We start from the raw sequence: 16878 nt of genomic DNA on the forward strand, positions 1-16878 counted from the left end.
TCTTAACTGAGCATGCCAGAGACTATTCTCAAGTCAAACAAAGGTTTAAACTCTCCTCTTGTCACTCTTGTCAAAGACAAAATTAAATTCTCCTTAGTAATTGGTCATCCTGGAGAATCAAAATAATTTTACTCTTAATGATTAAGTGGAGTCAATGTTTAGCTCCTTTCAAATAAGAAGTACTTGATGATTCTGAATAAACAACTAAACATCTTAATATATCTTGGTATCAAAAGAAAACCAACACAAGAAACCGAAAGGTGAACAGAAAAAAATGCCCCAAATAGAGGAACTGAATGTAAAAACTAAACAAAAGCCTAAAAAAATTCTGAATGCTAAACATAGATAAGACAGTAACCCAAGTCAGTATCTCTTAACTTTCTCAACCAGAAACTGGTATGAATATTCAAATATAAGCTATAATGTTTGAAAAAAATGAATTAAAACTTAAAAATCTTAATTAAAAAAAATTCATCATCCTAACCTGGTCCATGCATAGATAAATCCCAATGGTCCTGAACTCAGTACTGATAAGTGTGGCAACTTAAAAAGCTTTCAATATGTTTAGTAACTGGGAGTTGGTATGTTTATACCAAGGATGTAACCTTAATTTAATCACAGCTGAGTGCATAAAGAGGTTCAGTACTGTCCTAACAACAGGATGGTAAATTTTAAGGATGTAGCACAGTCTTGCCTATGAAATGATTAGGTATATACTTCAAGATCAAAAGATAATGATTAATTATATAAAAATATAGTTAAAAAGTGGATGTTCATCATGATGAATTAAAATGTTTTTAATTAAGCAATTTTCAATTTTTGTTTGTTTGAGACAGACTCTCTCAATGTGCTGTAATGTGCTGTAATGCCAGCACATTGGGAGGCCAAGGAAACACAATTTATGTTTAATCATTCTCCAACATTCCTATAGTAAATACTCAGCTCCTACTTTAATGATATTAGTCCTTATTTCATTCACTCATTACACACCTTGGTTACCTGTTTTTGAATCATAGAATTTTTATCTTTTATTATCTGACCAAAGCAATATTACTGACATTCTTCATTTGACAACTTAAAGCTAAATTGAAATTGTATCTCCAACTTTCAAAAACTAGCACATTGGGTGAAAGTTACTAACATGAAAAATAAAATAATGAAACTGGAAAAGAGCAAGGCTCTTTGGGATTTACTATACCAAAAAACAAAACAAAACAAAACAAAAAAACCCCACACAATTAGAGGAAAAAAATGCATCTATGCTTTCATTTCTGGAAATATGGCCAATTACCAAAATACACTGTCAACTAAAAGTTGAAATCTGCGGCTGGGCGTGGTGATTCACACCTATAATCCCAGCACTTTGGGAGGGGGAGGCTGGCAGATCACAAGGTCAGGAGTTTGAGACCTGCCTGGCCAGCACGGTGAAACCCCATCTCTACTAAAAATACAAAATTAAGCCGAGCGTGGTGGCATGCGCTTGTAGTCCCAGCTACTCAGGAGGCTGAGGCAGGAGAATCACTTGAACCCTGGAGGCAGAGGTTGCAGTGAGCTGAGAACATGCCACTGGACTCCAGCCTGGGCAACAGAGCAAGAGTCCGTCTCAAACAAAAAAGCAAAAATTGAAAATTGCTTAATTAAAAGCAACAATTCAGGTATTCTTCAGCACTACAAGTTTTAGTTGGTTCTTATATCTTCCATTTCTCTCTCCAGTATTTTCATATTTGCTTTAAATTCTTAAACTTACTGCTTGGTGCGGTGGCTCACGCCTGTAATCCCAGCACACTGGGAGGCCAAAGCAGGCAGATCACTTGAGGTCAGGAGTTTGAGACCAGCCTGGCTAATATGGTGAAACTCCGTCTCCACAAAAAACACAAAAATTAGCTGGGCATGGTGACACACACCTGTAATCTCAGCTATCCGAGAGACTGAGGCAAGAGAATTACTTGAACCCAGAAGGCAGAGGTTGCAATGAGCCGAGATTGCGCCACTGCATCCAACCTCTGCAACAGAGACTCCGTCTCAAAAAAAAAAAATTCTTAAACTTACTTTTCTTGTTTTCATCTCCTTGTGTACTAATTCCATCATCTCAACTTTTTTTTTTTTTTTTTTTTTGAGATGTCTGACTCTATCACCCAGGCTGGAATGCAGTGGTACAATCTCGGCTCACTGCCATCTCCACCTCCCAGGCTCAAGCCATCCTCCCACCTCAGCCTCCTGAGTAGCTGGGAGTACAGGTGCACATTACCACGCCTGGCTAATTTTTGTATTTTTTCTAGAGACAGGGTTTCACCATGTTGCCCAGGCTGGTCTCAGACTCATGAGTTCAAGTGATCCGCCTGCCTCGGCATCCCAAAGTGCAGAGATTACTGGCATGAACTACCGCACCAGGCCTAATCTCAACATTTTTACAGCTGTTTCTGTTGACTGATCTTCTAACGAACCAGATTTTTCTGGGTGAAATTTTCCTACTTGTATGCATATCTAGCTATCACAAAATAAAGTAGAGTAGAGCCTGTTAGTAGGCCAGAAAAAAGGTAGGCAGACATAGAGCCTTCTCAGACACTGGTCATGTTCCACTTCTCTGAAAGACGGGTACACAGTGTTCACTTTTGATCTTAAGACTACATGGAACTCTTTATCTGTATGCTGTAGTTCTTGAAAAATACTGTAAAAATTAGGCTGAATGCTTTGAAAAGATGCAGGCCAGGAGCAGTGGCTCAACCTATAATCCTATCAATTTGAGAAGCCAAGGTGGGAGGGCTTCTTGAGGCCAGAAGTTTGAGACCAGCCTGGGCAACACATCACAACCCCATATCCACAAAAAACTTAAAAAATTAACTGAGCATGGTAGCATGTGCCTGTAGTCATAGCTACTCAGGAGGCTTACATGGGAGGATAGCCTGAGCATAGGACTTCGAAAATGCAGTCAGCTATGGCACCACTGCACTCCAACCTGCACAACACAGTGAGATCCTGTCTCTAAAAATAAATAAAAAATAAGATACCAGAAAACTTAATTCAACAACACATTAAAAAGATCATCATAAGCTGGGCATGGTGGCTCATGCTTGTAATCCCAACACTTTGGGAGGCTGAGGCGGATGGATTGCTTGAGCTCAGGAGTTCGAGACCAGCCTCAGCAACATGATGAAATCCCACGTCTACAAAAAAAAAATATATATATATATATATATCTCTCTCTCTCCTGGCCAGCTACTCAAGAGGCTGAAGTAGAAGGACTGCTTGAGCCCTGGATGTCGAGGCAATAGCGAGCCAAGATCATGCCACTGTACTCCAGCCTGAGAAACAGAGTGAGAACCTATTTCAAAAAATAAATAAATAGGCCAGGTAGGGTGGCTCACGCCTGTAATCCCAGGACTTTGGGAGGCTGAGGCAGGTGGATCACAAAGTCAGGAGATCGAGACCATCCCAGCCAACATGGTGAAAACCCATCTCTACTAAACTACTAAAAAAAAAAAAAAATTAGCCAGCTGTGGTGGTGCACGCTTATAGTCCCAGCTACTCAGGAGGCTGAAGCAGGGGAATCACTTGAACCCAGGAGGTGGAGGTTGTAGTGAGCCGAGATCATGCCATTGTACTCCAGCCTGGCAACAGAATGAGACTCCGTCTCAAAATAAATAAATTAATTAACTAAATTAAAAATTCAAGGAGGATTCAACATATGCAAATCAATAAATGTGATACATCACATGAGCAGAATAAAGGACAGAAACCATATAATCATTTTAACAGATGCTGAAAATGTGTTCAATAAAATTCAGAACATTTCTTCACGATAAAAACTCTCAACAAATTCGGTATAGAAACGAAATACTTCGGCCGGGCACAGTGGCTCATGCCTGTAATGCTGGCACTTTGGGAAGACAAGGAGGGCAGATCATTTGAGGTCAGGAGTTCAAGATCAGCCTGGCCAACATGGTGAAACCCCATCTCTACCAAAAACACAAGAATTAGCTGAGAATGGTGGTGCATGCCTGTAATCCCAGCTACTTGGGAGGCGAAGGCAGGAGAACCGCTTCAACCTAGGAGGTGGAGGTTGCCGTGAGCAGAGATCATGCCACTGCACTCCAGCCTGGGTGACAGAGCGAGACCCTGTCTCAAAAAAAAAGAAAAGAAATGAAATACTTCAACACAATAAAGGCTATATAGACAAACTCAGAGCTATTATCAGATGAAACAGGGAAAAATAAAAGATCCAAGATATAGAAAACAACAAAGATGCTCAGTTTTGCCACCTTTATTCAACACTCTAGAATTCTGAGCCAGAGGAATTAGATAAGAGAAAGAAATAAAGGACAACCAATCTGGAATAGAAGCAGCCAAATTATCCTTGTTTGCAGACAACATGATCTTATATTTAGAAAAACCTAAAGACTCCACACAAACAAAACCATTATAACTAATAAATAAGGTGGGTGCGGTGGCTCACGCCTGTAATCCCATCACCTTGGGAGATGAGGTCAAGAGATTGAGACCATCCTAGCTAACATGGTGAAATCCCGTCTCTACTAAAAACACAAAAAATTAGCCAGGCATGGTAGCCGGTGCCTGTAGTCCCAGTTACTCGGGAGGCTGAGGCAGGAGAATGGCGTAAACCCAGGAGGCGGAGGTTGCAGTGAGCCGAGATCACGCCACTGCACTCCAGCCTGGGCAACAGAACGAGACTTCGTCTCAAAAAAATAAATAAATAAAAACAAAAAATAAACCTAATAAATAAATTGAGTAAAGTCAACATACTAAAACCACGATAAAAATAATATATCAAAACCAGTAGCGGCTGGACACAGTGGCTCACGCCTGTAATCCCCATAGTTCAGGAGGCTGAGGTGGCTGAATCACTTGAGGCCAGGAGTTCGAGATCAGCCTGGGCAACATGGTGAAACCCTGTCTCTACTAAAAATACAAAAATTAGCCAGCTATGGTGGCGCACACTTGTAATCCCAGCTACTGGGAAGGCTGTGGCACAAGGTTTGCTTGAGCCTGGGAAGCAGAGGTTGCAGTGAGCCAAGATCAGGCCACTGCACTCCGGCCTGGGTGACAGGGCAAGAATCTGTCTCCCCAACAACAACAGGAAAAAAAAAAAAAGTAGCATTTCTATACACCATAATGATCTGAAAAAGAAATCAAGAAAACAATCTCAATTAAAAGAGCTACAGAACAAAAAATAAAATACCTAGAAATAAATTTAACCAAAGAAGTGAAAGATCTCTACAAAAACACACTATAAAACCCTGATAAAAGAAACTGAAGAGGACACAAAAAATGGAACGATATTATTTTCCTGGATTAGAAGACTTAATATTGTTAAATATCTATACTACTCAAAGCAATCTACAGATTCAATGCAATCCATATCAAAATACCAATGACATTCTTCACAGAAATAGAAAAACAATCCAAAATTCATACGGAACTACAATAGACCTGATAGCTAAAGCAATTATAAGAAAAAAGAACAAAAAGTCGGTCATGGTGGCTCACGCCTGTGATCCCAACACTTTGGGAGGCCAAGGTGGGTGGATCACCCGAGGTCGGAAGTTCAAGATCAGCCTGACCAAGATGGAGAAACCCCATCGCTACTAAAAATGCAAAGTTAGCTGGGTGTGGTGGTGCATGTCTGTAATCCCAGCTATTTGGGAGGCTGAGGCAGGAGAATCGCTTGAACCCGGGAGGTGCAGGTTCCGGTCAGCCAAGATCACACCATTGCACTCCAGCCTGGGCAACAAGAGTAAAACTCTGTCTCAAAAAAAGGAACCAAAAAAAAAAAAAAAAAGGAACAAAAAAAGAAAAAAGATCAAAGCTGGAGGCATTATCACTACCTGATTTCAAATTATACTACAAAGCTATAGCAATCAAAACAGCATGGTACTGGCATAAAAACCGACACATAGGCTGGGCACAGTGGCTCATGCCTGAATTCCCAGCACTTTGAGAAGCCCAAGTGGGTGGATCACTTGAGTCCAGGAGTTCGAAACCAGAATGGGCAACATGGCAAAATCCTTTGTCTACCAAAAATACAAAACTTGGCCAGTCTCAAAATAAATAAATATGTTAATAAAAAAAATTTTTTTTTTTTTTGAGACAGCGTCTCACTCTGTCACCAGGCTGGAGTGCAGTGGCGCAATCTCTCCGCCTCCCGGGTTCACGCGATTCTCCTGCCTCAGCCTCCTGAGTAGCTAGGACTACAGGAATGTGCCACGACGCGCAGCTAATTTTTATATTTTTATATTTTATATTTTTAGTAGAGACGGGGTTTCACCATGTTGGCCAGGATGGTCTTGATCTTTTGACCTCATGATCCACCCACCTTGGCCTCCCAAAGTGCTGGGATTACAGGCATGAGTCACGGTGCCCAGCCATATGTAAAAATTTTATAAAACAAAAACAGACACATAGACTAATGGAACAAAACAGAGAATCCAGAAATAAATCCACGTATTTACAGCCAAGTCATTTTTGACAAAGGCACCAAGAAGAACATACGTTCCGGAAAGGATAGTATTTTTAACAAATGATGCCAGGGGTTGGGTGCAGTGGCTCATGCCTGTAATCCTAGCACTTTGGGAGGCAGAGGCGGGCAGATCACTTGAGGCCAGGAGTTTGAGACCAGCCTGATCAGCATGGCGAAACTCCGTCTCTACAAAAAATTAAAAAATTAGCCGTACCTGGTGGCACACGCCTGTAATCTCAGCTACTTGGGAGGCTGAGGCACGAGAATGGCTTGAATTCTCCCTGGGGGGTGGAAGTTGCAGTGAGCAGAGATTGTACCACTATACTCCAACCTGGGTGACAGAGCGAAACTCCATCTCAAAAAAAAAAAAAAAAAAGGCCAGGTCCGGGTGCAGTGGCTCACACCTGTAATATCAACACTTTGGAAGGCCAAGGAGGACTGCTTGAGGTCAAGAGTTCGAGCCAGAATGGTGGCTCACGCCTGTAATCCTAGCACTTTGGGAAGCGAGGTGAGTGGATCATGAGGTAAGGAATTCAAGACCAGCCTGGCCAGCATAGTGAAACTCTGTCTCTACTGAAAATACAAAAATTAGCCAGGCATGGTGGCACGTGCCTATAGTCCCAGGTACTCAGGAGGCTGAGGCAGGAGAATTGCTTGAACCCAGGAGGTGGAGGTTGTAGTGAGCCAAGATTGCACCACCGCGCTCCATCCTCGGTAAGAGTGAGACTGTCTCAAAAAAAAAAAAAAAACGAAAGAGTTTGAGAACAGCCTGAGTAACACAGTGAGACCCTCATCTGTATAAAAAGTTTTTTAAATTAGCTAGCATGGGCCGGGCGCGGTGGCTCAAGCCTGTAATCCCAGCACTTTGGGAGGCCGAGACGGGCGGATCACAAGGTCAGGGGATCGAGACCATCCTGGCTAACACGGTGAAACCCCGTCTCTACTAAAAAATACAAAAAACTAACCGGGCGAGGTGGTGGGCGCCTGTAGTCCCAGCTACTCGGGAGGCTGAGGCAGGAGAATGGCGGGAACCCGGGAGGCGGAGCTTGCAGTGAGCTGAGATCGGGCCACTGCACTCCAGCCTGGGCGACAGAGCGAGACTCCGTCTCAAAAAAAAAAAAAAACAAAACAACAACAACAAAAAAATTAGCTAGCATGGTTAATATGACTATTCCCTGTAATCTTGGCTACTTGGGAGTTTGAAGAAAGAGGATCCCTTGAGCCTAGGCGTTCAGAGGCTGTAGTGAGCTATGATCATGCCACTGCATTTCAGCCTGGGCAACAAAGTGACAACCCATCTTTTTTTTTTTTTTTTTTAAAGGGTGCTAGAAGGATGCATCAATAAAATGTGATATATCACATAAACAGAATGAAAGACAAAACCTATCTGATCATCTCAAGGGATACAGAAAATCATTTGATAAAATTAAGCATCACTTCATGATAAAAGTCAACAAACTTGGCACAAAAAAAAAATACCTCAACATAATAAAGGCCATATATGACAAACCCACAGTCAACATTATATTTAATGGGGAAAAGCTGAAAGCAATTCCTCTATGAACTGAAACAAGACAAGGATGCCCATTTTCACTTCTATTCACCATAGTAAGAAATCAGGCAAGAAAAAAAAAAGCATCGAAATTGGAAAACAGGAAGTTAAGCTCTCCCTGTTCGCTGATATAATCTTATATCCAGAAAACTCTAAAGACTCCAGAAAAAACACTTTTATAATTGATAAATGAATTTGGTAAAGTTTCAGGATACAAATTTAACATGCAGAAATCAGTAGCATTTCTATACACTAATAACAATCTAGTGGAGGACAAAAATCGAGAAGGCAATCCCATTTATAATAGCTAAAAAAAACAGTAAAATACATAGGAATACATTTAACCAAGGACGTGAAAGATGTCTATAAGGACAACTATAAAACACTGATGAAAGAAATCACAGATGACACAAACAAATGGAAATACATCCCATGCTCACAGACCGGAAGAATCATATCATTAAAATGACCATACTTCCCAAAGCAATTAACCAGATTCAACACAATCCCTATCAAATTACCATCATTTTTTACAGAATTAGAAAAAATATCCTAAAATTCATATGAAACTAAAACAGAGCCCAAATAACTAAAGCAATCCTAAGCAAAAAGAACAAAGCTGGGACACATCACACTACCTGACTTCAAATTATACTTCAAGGCAATAGTAACCAAAACAGCGTGGTACTGGCATAAAAATAAGCATGTAGTTCAAAGAAATGGAATAGAGAATCTAGAAATAAAGCCACCTACCTAGATCCAACTGATCTTCAACAAAGTCAACAAAAATACACACTGGGAAAAGAACACCCTATTCAATAAATAGTACTGGGAAAATCAGGTAGCTAAACGCGTAAAAATAAACTGGACTCATACCTCTCACCAGATACAAAACATAACTCAAGATGGTTTAAAGACCTAAATTTAAGACATGAAACTAGAAAAACCCTAGATAAAAAATTGGGAAAAACTCTCAGACTTCAAAAGGGTAAATGTAACAAAAACAGACAGGTGTGGTAGCCCACGCCTGTAATCCCAGTACCTTGGGAGGCTGAGGCGGACGGATCACGAGGTCAGGAGATCAAGACCATCCTGGCTAACATGGTAAAATGCCGTCTCTACTAAAAATACAAAAATTAGCTGGGTGTGGTGGCACGCACTTGTAGTTCCAGCTACTTGGGAGGCTGAGGCAGGAGAATTGCTTGAATCTGGGAGGCAGAGGCTGCAGTGAGCCAAGATCACACCACTGCACTCCAGCATGGTGACAGAGCAAGACTCCATCTCAATAAATAAATAAACACAGACCAGGCATGGTGGCTTACATCTGTAATCCCAGCACTTTATCTAAGGCTGGAGGATCACTTGAGCCTAGGAGGTCAAGGCTGCCGCGAGCTATGATCACGCCACTCACTCCAGCTTGGACAACAGAGTGAGACCCCATCTCAAAAAACAAATCAATCAATCAATATAAAATAAATGGTGCTGGGAAAACTGGATATCCATATGCAGAAGAATGAAACCATATTCCTGTTTTTCGCCACAGGCAAAAGTCAACTCAAAATGGATTAAAGGCTTAAATATAAGTGTAAGACCCAAAACTATGAAACTACAGATGAAAACATTAGGGAAATGCTACAGGACTACCTGGGCAAAAATGAATGCTTATTGGTAGCATATAAATTCAGAGTCAGGAATGATGGTGATGACAAGCAACCACAGATTGTCCACATGGGTGGCAGAGATGTGGACAGACTTTTCTTTCCTTCTTTCCTTTTTTCTGAGACAGAGTCTCACTCTGTCACCCAGGCTGGCGTGCAGTGGCTGTTTTTTTTGAAAAGATCAACAAAATTGATAAACATTTAGCTAGACTGACCAAGATTTTAAAAAAGCACTCAAATTACTAACTTCAGAAAGTAGAGACAATCCTGCATACCTTAAAAATGAAAAGAATCAGAATACTATTAATAATTTGTACACCAACAGATTAGATAATCTAGGTGATATAGACAGAGTCCTAGAAATACACAAAGTAGCAAAACTGATTCAAGAAGACAGAAAATCTAAACAAATCTTAGACTGAATAAATAGTCAAAAACCTCCTCAAAAAGAAAAGCCCAAGCTCACTTCGGCAACATATATATTAAAACTGCAACAGAGATTAGCATGGCCTCTGTGCAAGGATGACACATAAACCTGTGAAGCGTTCCACATTTTTTTTAATTAAAAGAAAAAAAATAGAAAAGCCCAAGAGCACAAGGCTTTACAGGTTCTACCAAACATTTTTCTTTTCATTTTAAGACAAGGTTTCACTCTGTAACCCAGGCTAGGGTTCAGTGGCACCATTACAGATCACCGCAACCTTGAACCCCTGGCTCAAGCAATCCTCCCACCTCAGCCTCCCAAGTAGTTGGAACTACAGATGCTGCTGCCAGGCCCAGCTAACTATTTTTATATTTAATTTTCTTAGTAGAGATAAGGTCTCTCTATGTTGCACTGGCTAGCCTCAAAACTCATGGCCCCAAATGATCCTCCTGCCTCTGCCTATGTGTTGGGATTACAGAAGTGAGCCACCACACTCGGCCTTACTAAACATTTAAAGAATAATTAACACCAATCCTCCTCAGTCGAGACATGTTCTCACTCATAGGTGGGAACTGAACAATGAGATCAGTTGGACACAGGGTGGGGAACATCATACACCAGGGCCTGTCGGGGGAGGGATAGCATTAGGAGAAATATCTAATGTAACTGACAAATTGATGGGTGCAGCAAACCAACATGGCACATGTATACCTATGTATCAAACCTGCACATTGTGCACATGTACCCTAGAACTTAAAGTATTTAAAAAAAAAAAAAGAGAGGCGAGAATACTAACTCACTCTATGAAGGCAGGATACCTTACTATCAGGCAAAAATATCACAAGAAAATTATAGACAGAATATGCCTTACAAACACAGATGTAAAAGATCCTAAACAAACTACTAGCAAATCTAATCCAGCCGTATATTAAGAGGATTATATATTACAACAAACTGGGAATTATCCCAGGGATGCCAGGGTGGCTCACTTTATGAAAATCAAGTAATACTGGGTTTTTTTGTTTTTGTTTTTTAATGAGATGGGGTCTCCCCTTGCTGCCCAAGCTGGTCTCAAACTCCTGGGCTCGAGTGATCCTCCTGCCTTGGCCTTACAAGTGTGAGCCACTGTACCTGGCCCACTACACTAATTGAATGAAGGAGAAAAATCATAATCATATGGCCATCTCAATTGATGCAAAAAGAAAAAAGCATTTGACGAAATCCAATACCCTTTCCTGTAAAATCACTCAAACTATATATAGAAAGGAACTTCTTCAACATGACAAAAAGATTTCATAAAAAACACACTGTTAACATTATACTTAATCCTGAAAGACTGAAAGCTTTCCTCTTAAGATCAGGAACAAAACAAGATGCCTTCTTTTGCCATTTCTATTCCACACTGTAATGCAAGTTCTAGTCAGAGCAATTAGGGAAGAAAAAGATTTAACAGCCATCCATATTGGAAAGGAAACACTAAAATTCTCTATTTGCAGATGACTACATCCTATATATGGAAAACCTAAATACGCACACACGAGCTATTAGAGCTAATATATAAATTCAGTACAGAATCAATTTTATGTCTGTGTGTATCTTCATATATACTAGTAATGTACAATCTGAAAATGAAACCAAAACAATTCCATTTACAATAGCATCAAAAAGAATAACATTACACGTATAAAGCACCACATCCTGCCCACATACTTAGAAATAAATTTATCCAAGGAGGGATAAGAGTTGTACACTGAAAACTAGCAAACATTGGTGAAAGAAATTACATGATAAAAAGACGCCCGGCCGGGCGCGGTGGCTCAAGCCTGTAATCCCAGCACTTTGGGAGGCCGAGATGGGCGGATCACGAGGTCAGGAGATCGAGACCATCCTGGCTAACACGGTGAAACCCCGTCTCTACTAAGAAATACAAAAAATAGCCGGGCGAGGTGGCAGTGCCTGTAGTCCCAGCTACTCGGGAGGCTGAGGCCGGAGAATGGCGTGAACCCGGGAGGCGGAGCTTGCAGTGAGCTGAGATCCGGCCACTGCACTCCAGCCTGGGCTACAGAGCGAGACGCCGTCTCAAAAAAAAAAAAAAAAAAAAAGACGCCCTATGTTCATGGATTGGGTGAAACAGTATTGTTATGACAGCAATATTACACAAACTGGTCCACAGATTCAGTGCAATCCCTTTCAAAATCTCAATGGTCTTTGTTGCAGAAATGGAAAAGCTGTTCCTAAAATTCATATGGAGACTTCTGCTCCAAGATGTAAAGGGCTTAGAAGCTGTCAATACCATCCTCACAAGGAAAATAAACAAACAAAAATGAAAAATCTGAAAAACAAGAACCCTCTCAGGTCCATCAGAGAACTTAGGTCACAGGGCAAGCCACTGCCCTATAAGCTGGAGAGAGAAGCAGATACAAAGAATCAAAGCTTTCCAGGAAAAAAAAAAGCCCAGGAGCAAAAGCCTACTGCTAGAGACCTTATTTTTTTTCACAAAACCTACAAGCAAGAAGACAGTGGAATTAACTATTTAAACTGATGAAAGATGGCCAGGCACGGTGGCTCATGCTTGTAATCCCAGCACTTTGGGAGGCCTAGATAGGTGGGTCACTTGAGTCCAGGAGTTCGAGACCAGCTGGGTCAACATGGAGAAACTCCATCTCCACTAAAAATACAAAAATTAGCCAGGCATGGTGGTGGGTGGCTGTAATCCCAGCTACTCGAGAGGCTGAGGCAGGAAAATCGCTTGAACTCGGGAGGTAGAAGTTGCAGTGTGCTAAGGTCACGCCACTGCACTCATGCCTCCGGGGACAGAGTGAGACTCTGTCTCAAAAAAAATAAAACAAATAAAGTGTTGAAAGAAAGAAAAAAACCCACCAAACTAGAATTTGGTATCCGATGGCATTATCCTTCAAAAGTGAAGAAGAAATAAAGACCTTCTCAGATAAACAAGAACTGTGAGAATTTGTTGCCAGTAGACCTGCCTTACAAGAAATGTCAAAGGAAGTTCTTCAGAGAGGAAGAAAGTATAGATAAAAAATTTGGGCCGGGCACGGTGGCTCAAGCCTGTAATCCCAGCACTTTGGGAGGCCGAGACGGGCGGATCACGAGGTCAGGAGATCGAGACCATCCTGGCTAACACGGTGAAACCCTGTCTCTACTAAAAAATACAAAAAACTAGCCGGGCAAGGTGATGGGCGCCTGTAGTCCCAGTTACTCAGGAGGCTGAGGCAGGAGAATGGCGTAAATCCAGGAGGCGGAGCTTGCAGTGAGCTGAGATCCGGCCACTGCACTCCAGCCTGGGCGACAGAGCAAAACTCCGTCTCAAAAAAAAAAAAAAAAAAAAAAAAAGAGAAGGAAGAAATGAAGGTACAATCAAATCTTACTTTTATTAGTCTAAATTGTTTAGGTAACAATTTCTTCAAAATAATAGCAATGTATTGGATGATTACAGGTTGTAGGTAAGCGAAATGAATCACAAAAACATCATAACGGACGGGAGGAAGAAACTGGGTATCCAGTTAAAGGGTACCCACACAAACCCATAAAGTACAATGTCATTTGAAAATGTAAATAAATTCCTTGTCAATGAATACTGCAAACGACAGGGCAATAAGTATAAAATTTTATCAGCCAAAACAATCTTCAAAAAGAAAAATAAAATTGGAAGATTCACTTCCTGATTTCAAAATTACTACAAAGCTATAATAATTGCAATTGTCTGGTGCTGGCAAAAGGACAGACATACAGATCAATGAAACAGAACTGAGTGTCCAGAAGGAAACCCATACATCTATGATCAAATGATTTTCAACAAGGGTGTCAAGAGCATTCATCAGGGAAAGAATGGTCTCTTCAACAAATGGAAACCCACATGAAAAAAAAATTGACTTCTATCTTTTTTTTTGAGACAGTCTTACTCTGTTGCCTAGGCTGGAGTGCAGTGGTGCAGTCTTGGCTCACTACAACCTCCACCTCTGGTTCAAGTGACTTTCGTTCCTCAACCTCCCGAGTAGCTAGGATTACAGGTGAATGCAACCATGCCCAACTAAGTTTTGTGTTTTTAGTAGGGACGGAGTTTTGCCATATTGTTATGCTGGTCTCAACCTCCTGACCTCAAGTGATCTGCCCGCCTTGGCCTACCAAAGTACTAGGATTACAGGCATGAGCCACCACACCGGCCTTGGACCTTTATCTTCACTGCATACAAAAGTTAAGTCACAGTGAGACTCCAACTCAAAAAAAAAAAAAGAGAGAGAGAAAAAGAAAAGAAAACTCAGAGTCCAAAGGTCAACCTGCAACTACAGAGCTCCTAAGTTGTCTTTTTCTTTTTCTGAAACAGGGTATCAATCTGTCACCCAGGCTGGGGTGCAGTGGTGCCATCTTGGCTCACCACAACTTCCACTACCCAGGATCTGGGGACCCTCTCACTCAGCTTCCTGAGTAGATGGGACTACAGGCATGCATCACCACACATGGCTAATTTTTGTGGTTTTTTTTGTAGTGACGGGGTTTCACCATGTTGCCAAGGCTGGTCTCAAACTCCTGGGCTCAAGGGATCCACCCACCTTAGCCTCCCAAAGTGCTGTGATTACAGGCATGAGCCACCCAGCATATTTTTCTATTTTCTTTACTGCCTGCTTTAGATCTGCTGTTATTTTTCTGCTGATGCTGAGATAAAAACCACTGTTTGGATCCAACATTTTTTTTTGTAAGCTCGTAAGTTTGTATTTATATCTCAGGGATAGAGTTCTGAAGCAACAGCTATAGTATCTTTGTGTATATGTACGTATGTACGTATATATACATGTATGTTGTTATGTGTTTTGGTCACAAGGTACCAAACTGTCTTACCAGTAAAGGAGTACTTGTAAATTAAGTATATAAGCTCAAATGATTTTCAAGTTCACAAGACATAAGTTTTTAATAAAAACACTGGCTTTAAAATTATTGGTTAAATAAAATTTCAAATGTCTTCAGAATTGTCAGCAAACACTTTTGTCTAAATTTACTGATCAAACAGTTTCATATTTATCTCTGCTAGGTATTTTATGATGATGAGGTTTGGCATGAACATTATAAAACCATAAACCCAACTCAAAACTGAGTAATCTTTGTGTAGTATCATTATTTCTTTTTTTCTCGAGACAGAGTCTTGTTCTGCTGCCCAGGCTGGAGTACAGTGGCGCTCTCTCAGCTCACTGCAGCCTCCACCTCCCAGGTTCGAGCGATTCTCCTGCCTCAGCTTCCTGAGTAGCTAGGATCACAGGCACGTGTCACCACGCCTGGCTAATCTTTGTATTCTTCGTAGAGATGGGGTTTCACCATGTTGGCCAGGCTGGTCTTGAACTCTTGACCTCGTGATCCGCCCACCTCAGCCTCCCAAACTACTGGGATTACAGGCCTGTCCCAGTATTATTGTTATTTTGCTTTTGAGACAGGATCTCACTCTGTCACTCAAGCTGGAGTGCAGTGGCATGATCACGGCTCACTGCAGGCTTAACCTCCTGGGCTCAAGCAATCCTCTCACCTCAGCCTCCTTGAATAGCTGGGACTACAGGCATGTGCCACCATGCCAAGCTAATATTTTATTTATTTTTTCTTTTTTTTTGAAACAGAGTCTTGATCTGTTGCCCAGGCTGGAGTGTAGTGTGTGATCTCAGCTCACTGCGATCTCTATCTCCCAGGTTGAAGCGATTCTCATGCCTCAATCTCCCAAGTAGCTGGGATTACAGACGTGCATCACCACGCCTGGCTAATTTTTGTATTTTTGGTAGAGATGAGGTTTTGCCATATTACTCACGCTGGTCTCATGTGACCCACCTGCCTCAGACTCCCAAAGGGTTGGGATTACAGGCGTTAGCCACTGCACCCGGCCTAATTTTTAAAATTTTTTGTAAAGGTGGGGTCTCACTATGTTACCCAGACTGGCCCCAAACTACTGGGCCCAAGCAATCTCCTGCTTTCATTTCCCAAAGTGCTGGGATTACAGACGTGAGCAACTGCACCTGGCTGTTTGTGTAATTTTTGATAACTAAGGCATGTAATATTCTCGATTTAATGAAAACAGCTAAATCCTGAGTTGTGAGCCAAAAAAAAAAAAAAAAAAAATTTAATCTTAAAGTTCTTACCTAAGTAAACACCTAGTATTCACAGTCTATAAAAACAGTTAACAGGGAAATAACTTTAAATCTAGCTTTCTCTAATATCACAGTTTGTATAAATAATGTAAATAACATAAGTAAACTACAGAAAAATAATACAGCCGGGTGCGGTGGCTCACACCTGTAATCACGGCAATATGTGAGGCCGAAACGGACAGACCATTTGAGGTCAGGAGTGCAAGACCAGCCTGACCAAGATGGTGAAACCCTGTCTTTACTAAAAATACAAAAAAATTTAGCTGGGTGTGGTTGCACATGCCTGTAGTCCCAACTAGTTGTGGGGGTTGAGGTGCGAGGATCACTTGAACTGGGAGGGAGATCGTACCACTGCACTCCAGCTTGGGCGACAGAGGAAGACTCTGTCTCAAAAAAAAAAAAAAGAAAAAGAAAAAGAACAATACATTAGGTAAACATAATGGAATAAACGCTTATAAAACAAGAAATGGTATGATGATTACTCAAAAAATTAAACATAAATTTGCCATATGATCCATCAATTCCACTTCTGGGTATATACTCAAAAGAAATGAAAGCAGGGGCTCAAAAAGTTATTTCTACACTCACGTTCAACAGAGTTGCAGTTGGGGGAGACGAATACGTTC

At 41.2% G+C, this 16878-nt stretch overlaps 1 protein-coding gene and 1 pseudogene across 9 annotated transcripts in view; one reads left to right on the top strand and one right to left on the bottom strand.

Moving 5' to 3' along the window:
* Positions 1 to 16878, bottom strand: part of CSNK1G1 (casein kinase 1 gamma 1) — a 224109-nt gene that overhangs the window by 185574 nt on the left and 21657 nt on the right. The gene's annotated exons all lie outside the window — the stretch shown is intronic.
* On the top strand, positions 10144 to 10242 carry LOC114679791 (U6 spliceosomal RNA; annotated as a pseudogene).

The sequence above is a fragment of the Macaca mulatta genome, chromosome 7, assembly GCF_049350105.2.
Source record: "Macaca mulatta isolate MMU2019108-1 chromosome 7, T2T-MMU8v2.0, whole genome shotgun sequence".
Taxonomy (NCBI): Eukaryota; Metazoa; Chordata; class Mammalia; order Primates; family Cercopithecidae; genus Macaca; species Macaca mulatta.